The sequence below is a fragment of the Coregonus clupeaformis genome, chromosome 13 (genome assembly GCF_020615455.1).
Source record: "Coregonus clupeaformis isolate EN_2021a chromosome 13, ASM2061545v1, whole genome shotgun sequence".
In the NCBI taxonomy this organism is placed as follows: Eukaryota; Metazoa; Chordata; class Actinopteri; order Salmoniformes; family Salmonidae; genus Coregonus; species Coregonus clupeaformis.
The window spans coordinates 6,023,865-6,037,877 of NC_059204.1; the positions used below are offsets into that span (position 1 = coordinate 6,023,865).

General features: G+C 46.2%; 1 protein-coding gene and 1 non-coding gene across 2 annotated transcripts in view; both read left to right on the top strand.

Moving 5' to 3' along the window:
* The window catches only part of LOC121579093 (ubiquitin-like protein 3), a 64,007-nt gene that overhangs the window by 25,091 nt on the left and 24,903 nt on the right, over nucleotides 1–14,013 (top strand). The window lies entirely within an intron of this gene.
* trnae-uuc lies at nucleotides 8,451–8,523 on the top strand. Its single transcript has one exon. It is a non-coding gene; the product is annotated as a tRNA-Glu (tRNA).

Below are 14,013 nucleotides of genomic sequence, written 5' to 3' on the forward strand. Positions count from 1 at the left end.
GTATACAGAGAGAGAGAGATGTATAGAGGTTACAGTCTTGCACACATTTTTCATCATCGCATGGAGAAGTCTACAGAACTCTCCTCCGTCTGGCATTAATGAGTCTGTTTCTGTTTGTGTTTGTGTGAGGCTCTAGCAGACTGGGGTTATTTCTCAGGGTGAGTGTATGAGCGTGCATAATGTGTGCACGTGCCTGCACCCGTGTGTGTGTGTGTGTGTGTGTGTGTGTGTGTGTGCACTTACAAACACTTCCTCAGCGTTGAACCTTGGACCAGAATGACTGAGGGCTTTTCATCCAGCTCATAATTTATGCATGGAATGAAAATGTATTATTGGACACACACACACACACACGCACACACACACACACACACACACACACACACACACACACACACACACACACACACACACACACACACACACGGGCTCTGACTGTGGGGCAATAGACTAACTGCTCTTAGAATGGAGAGAGAGAAGAGGGAAGAGAAAGTTAGCCAGTCTTCCTCCTACAGTATATCTTCCTCTCTTCTTAGCCCTCTTTCAGTCTCATCTGCAACCTTGCCCCCTTTTTCTCCCCAATTTTGTGATATCCAACTGCGATCCAATTACGATCTTGTATCATCGCTGCAACTCCTTCAACGGGCTCGGGAAAGGCGAAGGTCGAGTCATGCGTCCTCCGAAACATAACCCCCCCAACCGCGCTTCTTAACACCCGCCTGCTTAACCCGGAAGCCAGCCGCACCAATGTGTCGGAGGAAACACCATTCAACTGACGACTGAAGTCAGCCTGCAGGCGCCCGGCCCGCCACAAGGAGTCGCTAGAGCACGATGAACCAAATAAAGCCCCCCTGGCCAAACCCTCCCCTAACCCGGACGATGCTGGGCCAAATGTGCGCCACCCTATGGGACTCCCGGTCAGGGCCGGTTGTGACACAGCCTGTGATCGAACCCGGGTCTGTAGTGACGCCTCAAGCACTGCGATGCAGTGCCTTGGACCGCTGCGCCACTCGGGAGGCCCATGGAAACACAGATTGCAGCCCACCCTTTGCCTTGATGACAGCTTTGCACACTCTTGGCATTCTCTCAACCAGCTTCATGAGGTACTCACCTGGAATGCTTTTCCAACAGTCTTGACGGAGTTTCCACATAGCTGAGCACTTGTTGGCTGCTTTTCCTTCACTCTGCGGTCCAATTCATACCAAACCATCTCAATTGGGTTGAGTTCGGGTGATTGTGGAGGCCAGGTCATCTGATGCAGCACTCCATCACTCTCCTTCTTGGTCAAATAGCCCTTACACAGCCTGGAGGTGTGGTTTGGGTCATTGTCCTGTTGAAAAACAAATGATAGTCCCACTAAGCGCAAACCAGATGGGATGGCGTATCACTGCAGAATGCTGTGGTAGCCATGCTGGTTAAGTGTGCCTTGAATTCTAAATAAATCACAGACGGTGTCACCAGCAAAGCACCCCCACACCATCACACCTCCTCCTCCATGCTTCACGGTGGGAACCACACATGCAAAGGTCATTCGTTCACCTACTCTGCGTCTCACAAAGACACAGCGTTTGGAACCAAAAATCTCACATTTGGACTCATCAGACGAAAGGACAGATTTCCACCGGTCTAATGTCCATTGCTCGTGTTTCTTGGCCGAAGCAAGTCTCTTCTTCTTATTGGTGTGCTTTAGTAGTGGTTTCTTTGCAGACATTCGACCATGAAGGCCTGATTCACGTGGTCTCCTCTGAACAGTTGATGTTGAGATGTGTTTGTTACTTGAACTCTGTGAAGCATTTATTTGGACTGCAATCTGAGGTGCAGTTAATTGCCGATTTCTGAGGCTGGTAACTCTAATAAACTTATCCTCTGCAGCAGAGGTAACTTTTGGTCTTCCTTTCCTGTGGCGGTCCTCATGAAAGCCAGTTTCATCATAGCGCTTGATGGTTTTTACGACTACACTTGAAGAAACTTTCAAAGTACTTGACATTTTCTGGATTGACTGACCATGTCTTAAAGTAATGATGGACTGTCATTTCTCTTTGCTTATTTGAGCTGTTGTTGCCATAATATGGACTTGGTCTTTTACCAAATAGGGCTATCTTCTGTATACCACCCCTACCTTGTCACAACACAACTGCTTGGCTCAAATTAACTTTTAACAAGGCACACCTGTTAATTGAAATGCACTCCAGGTGACGACCTCATGAAGCTGGTTGAGAGAATGCCAAGAGTGTGCAAAGCTGTCATCAAGGCAAAGGGTGGCTACTTTGAAGAATCTCAAATCTCAAATATATTTGGATATGTTTAACACTTTTTTGGTTACTACATGATTCCATATGTGTTATTTGATAGTTTTGATGTCTTCACTATTATTCTACAAAGTAGAAAATAGTAAAAAATAAAGAAAAACCCTGGAATGAGTAGGTGTGTCCAAACTTTGGATTGGTACTGTATATATCGTGAATCGGCCATGAGCTTGAAAACGTTGAGATATGATTTCCATGCCATATCGCCCAGCCCTATCCCAGAACATTCTTATCAATTTCTTTCAGCCAATCATCAGTCATTTGTGTAAAATACCTCATAAGTATCTTAACATTTATCTCAATGTTGGAATATGTAAGTAATAATATTGTGAAATGTATATTAGAATATGTAATGTGTAAAAATATTCAAGGAAATTTGAAATTTTGCGGTGTAAAAATGTAACATGATGAACAGGAATTTACTCTCTACGGATGGCCAAGAATAACGATCTGAAAGCCAGGCCCCAATAGGCCACGCCTCCTGAAAATAACCTATGGATTACATTTAAAAAGACCCAGCTGCTGGGTCAACCCAAATTATGGTGAAAAATACCCAACTGATACAGTAGTTAAATTAACCCAAGTAATCCCAACAACCCAACATGTTGGGCTATTCACGCAACCCATCTAGCTGGGTCAAAATAACCCAATGTGTTCTGTCCACTATTTAACCAGCGCTGGGTTACCAAATAACCCAACATGTGTTCTGTCCACTATTTAACCAGCGCTGGGTTACCAAATAACCCAACATGTGTTCTGTCCACTATTTAACCAGCGCTGGGTTACCAAATAACCCAACATGTGTTCTGTCCACTATTTAACCAGCGCTGGGTTACCAAATAACCCAACATGTGTTCTGTCCACTATTTAACCAGCGCTGGGTTACCAAATAACCCAACATGTGTTCTGTCCACTATTTAACCAGCGCTGGGTTACCAAATAACCCAACATGTGTTCTGTCCACTATTTAACCAGCGCTGGGTTACCAAATAACCCAACATGTGTTCTGTCCACTATTTAACCAGCGCTGGGTTTCAAATAACCCAACATGTGTTCTGTCCACTATTTAACCAGCGCTAGGGTTACCAAATAACCCAACATGTGTTCTGTCCACTATTTAACCAGCGCTGGGTTACCAAATAACCCAACATGTGTTCTGTCCACTATTTAACCAGCCTGGGTTACCAAATAACCCAACATGTGTTCTGTCCACTATTTAACCAGCGCTGGGTTACAAAATAACCCAACATGTGTTCTGTCCACTATTTAACCAGCGCTGGGTTACCAAATAACCCAACATGTGTTCTGTCCACTATTTAACCAGCGCTGGGTTACCAAATAACCCAACATGTGTTCTGTCCACTATTTAACCAGCGCTGGGTTACCAAATAACCCAACATGTGTTCTGTCCACTATTTAACCAGCGCTGGGTTACCAAATAACCCAACATGTGTTCTGTCCACTATTTAACCAGCGCTGGGTTACCAAATAACCCAACATGTGTTCTGTCCACTATTTAACCAGAGCTGGGTTACCAAATAACCCAACATGTGTTCTGTCCACTATTTAACCAGCGCTGGGTTACCAAATAACCCAACATGTGTTCTGTCCACTATTTAACCAGCGCTGGGTTACCAAATAACCCAACATGTGTTCTGTCCACTATTTAACCAGCGCTGGGTTACCAAATAACCCAACATGTGTTCTGTCCACTATTTAACCAGCGCTGGGTTACCAAATAACCCAACATGTGTTCTGTCCACTATTTAACCAGCGCTGGGTTACCAAATAACCCAACATGTGTTCTGTCCACTATTTAACCAGCGCTGGGTTACCAAATAACCCAACATGTGTTCTGTCCACTATTTAACCAGCGCTGGGTTTACCAAATAACCCAACATGTGTTCTGTCCACTATTTAACCAGCGCTGGGTTACCAAATAACCCAACATGTGTTCTGTCCACTATTTAACCAGCGCTGGGTTACCAAATAACCCAACATGTGTTCTGTCCACTATTTAACCAGCGCTGGGTTACCAAATAACCCAACATGTGTTCTGTCCACTATTTAACCAGCGCTGGGTTACCAAATAACCCAACATGTGTTCTGTCCACTATTTAACCAGCGCTGGGTTACCAAATAACCCAACATGTGTTCTGTCCACTATTTAACCAGCGCTGGGTTACCAAATAACCCAACATGTGTTCTGTCCACTATTTAACCAGCTCTGGGTTACCGAATAATCCTAATTGGGTTGTTTTTAGCCCATCATATTTTTGTGTTCTCTCTCTTCTCTCTCCATCCCTCTCTTCTCCCCTCTCCCTGTCGGTTTTATGTGATGTGAATTTACTTCATTCTTTGTGTGTAGAGCAGGCTGGTCTGAAAGCACACAGTGTCCTGAGTAGTTAACCTGTTATTATTAGCCTGTGTGAGGTACAGTCAAGGTTGGGGCTCAGCTGTATGGCACTCGATGAACTATACGTACCTGAGGAGAGAAAGAGTCTAGCTGATGGAGCTGAAGACTGGTGACTGAGGAACGAGGGATGGCTGACAAGAGTAATAGGACAGATGAGCATATTAAAGAGGGGATGTGGAATAGTGGAAGAAGGGATGACTGTGTTCTGTCAGAGAGGAGAGGAGAGGAGAGGAGATGAGATGAGATGAGATGAGATGAGATGAGATGAGATGAGATGAGATGAGAGGAGAGGAGAGGAGAGGAGAGGAGAGGAGAGGAGAGGAGAGGAGAGGAGAGGAGAGGAGAGGAGAGGAGAGGAGAGGAGAGGAGAGGAGAGGGGGGATGATGAGAGGAGAGGAGAGGAGAGAGGGGATGGTGAGAGGAGAGAGGGGATTACTTTCCTGTGTGAGGTGATAGAGAATGGACAGATGGATGGATGAGTGTATTAAAGAAAGGAAGATGACAGATGAGATGTTCTGCCTCGTTTCCATTTTCCCTCCTCCTGGATTGCTTCCTTCCTTCCTTCCCTCCCTCCCTCCCTCCCTTCCTTCCTTCCTTCCTTCCTTCCTTCCTTCCTTCCTTCCTTCCTTCCTTCCTTCCTTCCTTCCTTCCTTCCTTCCTTCCTTCCTTCCTTCCTTCCTTCCTTCCTTCCTTCCTTCCTTCCCTCCCTCCCTCCCTCCCTCCCTCCCTCCCTCCCTCCCTTCCTTCCTTCCCTCCCTTCCTTCCTTCCTTCCTTCCTTCCTTCCCTCCCTCCCTCCCTCCCTTCCTTCCTTACATATAGTGCCTTCAGAAAGTGTTCACACCCCTTGACTTATTCCGCATTTTGTTGTGTTACAGAGAGATAGACAGACAGGGCAGAGAAACAGACAGGGCGGAGAGACAGACAGGGCAGAGAGACAGACAGGGAAGAGAGACAGACAGGGCGGAGAGACAGACAGGGCAGAGAGACAGACAGGGCGGAGAGACAGACAGGGCGGAGAGACAGACAGGGCGGAGAGACAGACAGGGCGGAGAGACAGACAGGGCGGAGAGACAGACAGGGCAGAGAGACAGACAGGGAAGAGAGACAGACAAGGAAGAGAGACAGACAGGGCGGAGAGACAGACAGGGCGGAGAGACAGACAGGGCGGAGAGACAGACAGGGCGGAGAGACAGACAGGGAAGAGAGACAGACAGGGCAGAGAGACAGACAGGGCGGAGAGACAGACAGGGCAGAGAGACAGACAGGGAACACAGTTCAGCAGCAATAACACCAGCAGGCAGGGTCAAAGGTCAAATACAATAACACCATGCAGGTAGGGACAGAGGTCAAAGACAATAACACCATGCAGGCAGGGTCAGAGGTCAAAGACAATAACACCATGCAGAGGTCAGCACAGTCAAACACAGGTGACTCATTACTAGCTATCTTACTGTCCTTTTGCCATTGTGTTGGAACCGCACACACACACACACACACAAATAATAATTTCCTCAGTGGAGAACATGGGTTATGTAGAGAAATCCTTGCCGAGGGCGTTGTCTCTAATATTGCTCTCATCAATGGACTGCTGTTATGTAAGCAAGTTGTGAGTGTGTGCATGCTCGATGCAGTTATCCTAGTTTTTTTGCTGTGTGTGTGTGTGTGTGTGTGTGTCTGTGTGTGTGTGTGTCTGTGTGTGTGTGTCTGTGTGGGTGTGTGTGTGTGTGTGTCTGTGTGTGTGTGTGTGTGTGTGTGTGTGTGTGTCTGTGTGTGTGTGTGTGTGTGTGTGTGTGTGTGTGGGTGTGTGTGTGTGTCTGGGTGTGTGTGTCTGGGTGTGTGTGTCTGGGTGTGTGTGTGTGTGTGTGTGTGTGTGTTCAGCCTGTTGCATAAATCCTAGATGCAGCAACCCTGAACTGTGAGAATGAGGGACAAACCTTTCCCTCAGAATAGTATTGTTACTGTGTCTGTCTGTCTGTCTGTCTGTCTGTCTGTCTGTCTGTCTGTCTGTCTGTCTGTCTGTCTGTCTGTCTGTCTGTCTGTCTGTTCTTTTGCCTGGCTGCCTGTCTGTCTGTCTGTTTGTCTGTTCTTTTGGCTGGCTGCCTGTCTGTCTGTCTGTCTGTTCTTTTGCCTGTCTGCCTGTCTGTCTGTCTGTCTGTCTGTTCTTTTGCCTGGCTGCCTGCCTGTCTGTCTGTCTGTCTGTCTGTCCTTTTGCCTGCCTGCCTGTCTGTCTGTCTGAACAACTGTTTAACCTGCAGTGAAAGCATATGGGCCATTCTGTCTTGGACAATGCTACTTATTTATGGTGCATTTACAATGGTGATTTACCCTGGTGTTTTACCCTGGTGATTTACCAGAAAGCCTCAGACTTTAGTGTCTCCACCTCCACGGCCGGCTCCTGAGACTCACTGGGCCATGGCCTCAGTGGACCCGCTCTGACCTGGGGCCAAGGCAAGGCCGCTGGGGACCCGCTCTGACCTGGGGCCAAGGCAAGGCCGCTGGGGACCCGCTCTGACCTGGGGCCAAGGCAAGGCCGCTGGGGACCCGCTCTGACCTGGGGCCAAGGCAAGGCCGCTGGGGACCCGCTCTGACCTGGGGCCAAGGCAAGGCCGCTGGGGACCCGCTCTGACCTGGGGCCAAGGCAAGGCCGCTGGGGACCCGCTCTGACCTGGGGCCAAGGCAAGGCCGCTGGGGACCCGCTCTGACCTGGGGCCAAGGCAAGGCCTCAGTGGACCCGCTCTGACCTGGGGCCAAGGCAAGGCCGCTGGGGACCCGCTCTGACTTGGGGCCAAGGCAAGGCCTCAGTGGACCCGCTCTGACTTGGGGCCAAGGCAAGGCCGCTGGGGACCCGCTCTGACCTGGGGCCAAGGCAAGGCCGCTGGGGACCCGCTCTGACTTGGGGCCAAGGCAAGGCCGCTGGGGACCCGCTCTGACTTGGGGCCAAGGCAAGGCCGCTGGGGACCCGCTCTGACCTGGGGCCAAGGCAAGGCCGCTGGGGACCCGCTCTGACTCGGGGCCAAGGCAAGGCCGCTGGGGACCCGCTCTGACCTGGGGCCAAGGCAAGGCCGCTGGGGACCCGCTCTGACCTGGGGCCAAGGCAAGGCCGCTGGGGACCCGCTCTGACTTGGGGCCAAGGCAAGGCCGCTGGGGACCCGCTCTGACTCGGGGCCAAGGCAAGGCCGCTGGGGACCCGCTCTGACTCGGGGCCAAGGCAAGGCCGCTGGGGCTTTTCAAGCGTCATTTACATAACAATAGCTAACTGGGAACTTGGGTTTACACCTTCGACGGTAAACACCTTCTCACAGAGCAGCTGTTTTGATGATGCAGAGGTTGTTGAGTCTGCTCTTCACAAGTCCTCACTGTCAGCCCCATGTCCCTATAACAACATGGGTGTAGGGCAACACTGGTGTTACAGTCGAAGAGCAGCATACTTTCTTCTGAAAGGGTGTGGAGCAGTGGTATGGATCCCCATGTGCATTGTTATTGAGTTGCCTATACAGAGCAGTGGTATGGCTTCTCCCCATGTGCATTGTTATTGAGTTGCCTATACAGAGCAGTGGTATGGCTCTCCCCATGTGCATTGTTATTGAGTTGCCTATACAGAGCAGTGGTATGGATCCCCATGTGCATTGTTATTGAGTTGCCTATACAGAGCAGTGGTATGGCTCTCCCCATGTGCATTGTTATTGAGTTGCCTATACAGAGCAGTGGTGTGACAGGGGAACACAGTTCCCGTGTAGCTCAGTTGGTAGAGCGTGGCGTTTTCAACGCCAGGGTTGTGGGTTCGATTCCCACGGGGGGGGCAGTATGAAAAATGTATGCACTCACTAAAAAAACTGTAAGTTGCTCTGGATAAGAGCGTCTGCTAAATGACTAAAATGTGTGGTTTCTTAATGCGATAAAGATATATCATATTGTTAGATATACAGTGGTTTGGTTTCTCTATTTATGGAGTTATATGGAGTTTATTTGACATTCACAGCTAGAAGCTGAATTACAGTTAGTACAGTCCATACCTAAATAAATAAACAATGCGATAAATATACTCTGGAGGATGGAGAGAGGGAGCACCATGGTAACATCCATCCAGGGGGAGGAGCCTCAGGAGCCTTGATCAGAGAGTCAGGGGCAACATACTAATATGTAGGGGCAACATACTAATATGTAGGAGCAACATACTAATATGTAGGAGCGACATACTAATATGTAGGAGCGACATACTAATATGTAGGAGCAACATACTAATATGTAGGAGTGACATACTAATATGTAGGAGCGACATACTAATATGTAGGAGCGACATACTAATATGTAGGGGCAACATACTAATATGTAGGAGCAACATACTAATATGTACTAATATGTAGGAGCGACATACTAATATGTAGGAGCGACATACTAATATGTAGGAGCGACATACTAATATGTAGGAGCGACATACTAATATGTAGGAGCGACATACTAATATGTAGGGGCGACATACTAATATGTAGGAGCGACATACTAATATGTAGGGGCAACATACTAATATGTAGGAGCGACATACTAATATGTAGGAGCGACATACTAATATGTAGGAGCGACATACTAATATGTAGGGGCGACATACTAATATGTAGGAGCGACATACTAATATGTAGGAGCGACATACTAATATGTAGGAGCGACATACTAATATGTAGGAGCGACATACTAATATGTAGGAGCGACATACTAATATGTAGGAGCGACATACTAATATGTAGGGGCGACATACTAATATGTAGGGGCGACATACTAATATGTAGGAGCGACATACTAATATGTAGGAGCGACATACTAATATCTGGAGCGACATACTAATATGTAGGAGCGACATACTAATATGTAGGAGCGACATACTAATATGTAGGGGCGACATACTAATATGTAGGAGCGACATACTAATATGTAGGGGCGACATACTAATATGTAGGAGCGACATCCTAATATGTAGGAGCGACATACTAATATGTAGGGGTGACATACTAATATGTAGGAGCGACATACTAATATGTAGGAGCGACATACTAATATGTAGGAGCGACATCCTAATATGTAGGAGCGACATACTAATATGTAGGAGCGACATACTAATATGTAGGGGTAACATACTAATATGTAGGGGCGACATACTAATATGTAGGGGCAACATACTAATATGTAGGGGCGACATACTAATATGTAGGGGCGACATACTAATATGTAGGGGCGACATACTAATATGTAGGGGCGACATACTAATATGTAGGGGCAACATACTAATATGTAGGAGCGACATACTAATATGTAGGGGTAACATACTAATTTGTAGGGGCAACATACTAATATGTAGGAGCGACATACTAATATGTAGGAGCAACATACTAATATATAGGAGCGACATACTAATATGTAGGAGCGACATACTAATATGTAGGAGCGACATACTAATATGTAGGGGCAACATACTAATATGTAGGAGCGACATACTAATATGTAGGGGCAACATACTAATATGTAGGAGCAACATACTAATATGTAGGGGCAACATACTAATATGTAGGGGCAACAAACTAATATGTAGGGGCGACATACTAATATGTAGGGGCAACATACTAATATGTAGGAGCAACATACTTAATAAACACCCCTATGCTGAAACACGGAGCCACTGATATATAATAATAATATGCCATTTAGCAGACGCTTTTATCCAAAGCGACTTACAGTCATGTGTGCATACGTTTTTACGTATGGGTGTTCCCGGGGATCGAACCCACTACCCTGGCATTACAAGCGCCGTGCTCTACCAGCTGAGCTACAGAGGACCATCCGGTTTAGCTGCTTACCAAACGTATTTTCCTGTCTTCCAACACTTCTTATTATGCTTGTCCGATAGTTGTAGTCCTTTCATTTTCTTTAGAATTGCGTCTTTGTTACCGAAGTCAGCAGACGTTCTTTCTGCTGAAGACAGGAAGCACTCTTTCAGTACGTCTGCGTGGGTAAAGGCCTTTACTGCCTATCCAAGATCCACGCCTCTGTCAATGTCTCCGCAGCAGAGGTTGTTCTGTTCATCAGCTGTTGCTGTACTTTCAGCAAAGCAGTAACTCGCTGAATTTTTTTGTTTTTTGTTTTTTGTTTTTTGTTTTTAATAGGTCACTGTCGGGTGGGTATTTCTCACTGTATGTGTGGCCCCTTTTTAAATGGCCCCGTTTAAAACATGCACACATCTTCTTGCCATTTAAACAAAGTCGGTTTTGTGCCATGAAGAACAAAGAAAAACGCTGTTGTCCAGTTGTCTTGAAACATTTGATTTTCGTCTTACAACAGCCGTAGCTTTCTCGTTTTGCTAGCTGGCCCCTCATTGTAACATAGCTTCCTCTCCATCCTCATTTTTCATGTTCAGTTGTAGTGGCAGGTTGCTCATTGTTGCATTTAGGCTTGTGCTCGACTACTACAAATCGATCCATTTTGAATGTTTAATTGCATGGCAGTTCGATTCGGCCAAAGATGGTAATAAATACTGACGTGCAGTAGATCGTCGCTAGCCTCACTTGACTGCGAATGTTGACGCAGCAGCTCAACATCTATCTTATACTGCCACCTAATGGGCGAGGGAAGTAGTGCAGTTTTGTGTTTGTGGAATTTGAGTGCTGGGAAACGATTTGAGATTGTATTTGGTCATCTGTACATGTAGATAATCGGCAGAATCTACCACCCAAAGCTGATTAATGAAGGTGCTGGAGGCAAAAGCCATAACTGGACACTTCCAGTACATGTAAAATATAAATATTACAGAGAGCCGGCAATCAGCCAAACAATGACTATGCCTGATCTATGATTATCAATGATGATCAGTGGACTGGTTTCTGTCTCTTGGTGATTGACATGATTATTCTGGTCCTGCGAAGTTCCAATTCTCCACCCTTCCGCACAAAGTGTACACTCTCTCTCTCTCTCTCTCTCTCTCTCTCTCTCTCTCTCTCTCTCTTTCCCATCTCTCTCTCTCTGTCCCTCTTTCCCATCTCCCTCCTCCCTCCTCTCTCTCTCTCTCTCCCTCCTCTCTCTCTCTCTCTCTCTCTCTCTCTCTCTCTCTCTCTCTCTCTCTCTCTCTCTCTCTCTCTCTCTCTCTCTTTCCCATCTCTCTCTCTCTCTCTCTCTCTCTCTCTCTCTCTCTCTCTCTCTCTCTCTCTCTCTCTCTCTCTCTCTCTCTCTCTCTCTCTCTCTCTCTCTCTCTCTCTCTCTCTCTCTCTCTCTCTCTCTCTCTCTCTCTCTCTCTCTCTCTCTCTCTGTCCGTCTTCCCCATCTTTGCTTTATTGGCATGTCGTTACAATGTACCTATTGCCAAAGCTTACTTTGGATATTTACACTATTAACATAATTAAAATAATAATAATCAGTATTGTCAATGGGACAACAGTAACAACAATAACCAAGGGTCAAAATAACCATTGAACAATGACAATATAGAGGACATGTGCAGGTTGGTTGGTCTGTCAGACACTGTCCCTCATCTTATGGCAGGCAGCAATGTAGTGCGCTGCCAACCCACAGCTCTCTGTGTCCTCCCCCAACAGGACGGGCAGCCTATTCTCATCAGAGAGCTCTTTGAAACCTTGAAAAACGGTTTCAAATTTGGGGAAATGACACTCTCTAATAGTTTTATATTTTTGACATTTTGTCAGGAAATGCAGCTCTGTCTCAGGTTCTGCTGTGGTGCAGTGGTTGCACAGCCGTTCCTCTACAGGGAGCCAGGTTTTCCTGTGTCTACCCTTCTCAATGGCAAGGCTGTGCTCACTGAGACTGTACTTTGTCAAGGTTTTTCTAAGATTTTGATCAGTAACCATGGTCAAATAGTTAGCCACAGTGTACTGTCGATTTAGGGCCAGATAGCACTGCATTTGACTTTGTGCTTGTGCTTGTGTTTCCCAATAAGCAATGTAGTTTTGTTTTGACTGTGTTGTAATTTGGTTTATTCTGATTGATTGGATGTTCTGGTCCTGAGGCTTCAGTGTGTTAGTAGAACAGGTTCGTGAACTCAGCCCCAGGACCAGCTGGATGAGGGGACTCTTTTCTTTGCTCAGCTCTTGGCATTGCAGGGCTTGGTAATGATATGAGAGGGGTCATTGTATTTTAGATGTTTCCTAAACTGAATTGCTATTTTTTGAGTTTTTATTATTAGTGGATATTGGCCTAATTCTGCCCTGCATGCATTGTTTGTAGTTTTCCTCTGGACATGTAGGATAATCTTACAGATCTCTGCATGCAGGGTTTCAATGGGGTGTTTGTCCCATTGGGTGAAATCTTGTTTTGCAAGTGGACCCCACACCTCGCTGCCATAAAGTGCAATTGATTCAATAACAAATTCAATTAGTTTTAGCCAAATTGTAATAGGTATTTCAATTTGATTTTGTTTTTTAATGGTGTAGAATGCCCTGCGTGCTTTCTCTCTCAGTTCATTCACTGCATCATTAAGGTGTCCAGTTGAGCTTATTTTTAAACCTAAGTAATTGTAGTGTGTGCAGTACTCTATATATTTTGTACCAATTGAGAACTTTGGTCTAATTCCCTGACATCTGGATCTTCTCTGGAAAATCATTATTTGAGTCTTTCTGGGGTTTACTGCCAGGGCCCAGGTCTGGCAGTACTGCTCTAGCAGGTCCAGGCTCTGCTGTAGGCCATGTGCTGTGGGGTGACAGCAGGCATAGGTCATCTGCGAAGAGCAGGCATTTAACCTCTGAATTGTGGAGACTAACACCAGGGGCTGGGGATGTTTCTAGAATAGTGGTCAATTCGTTGATGTAAATATTGAAGAGTGTAGGGCTCAGATTGCAACCCTGGCGAAGGCCCCGCCACTGGTTAAAGAATTCTGTTATTTTGTTGCCAATTTTGATGCTGCACGTATTGATTTAATTATGTCATATGTTTTACCCCCTACACCACTTTCAATAGCTTTGTAGAACAGTCCTGTATGCCAAATAGAATCAAAAGCTTATTGGAAGTCGATAAAGCAAGCGTACATTTTGGTATTATTTTGGTGGACATGTTTATTTAGGGTGCAAATATGATCGGTCGTGCGATGTTTTGGTATAAATCCAATTGTGCCTTTTACTCAAGACTTTGTGCTTATTAAGGAAGATTATAACTCTTACATTTATAACACTACAGAAAACCTTCCCCAGGTTACTGTTCACACAAATGCCTCTGTAATTGTTAGGGTCAAATTTGTCTCCGTTCTTAAAGATTGGGGTTATGAGTCCTTGATTCCAGATGTCAGGGAAATAACCTACACT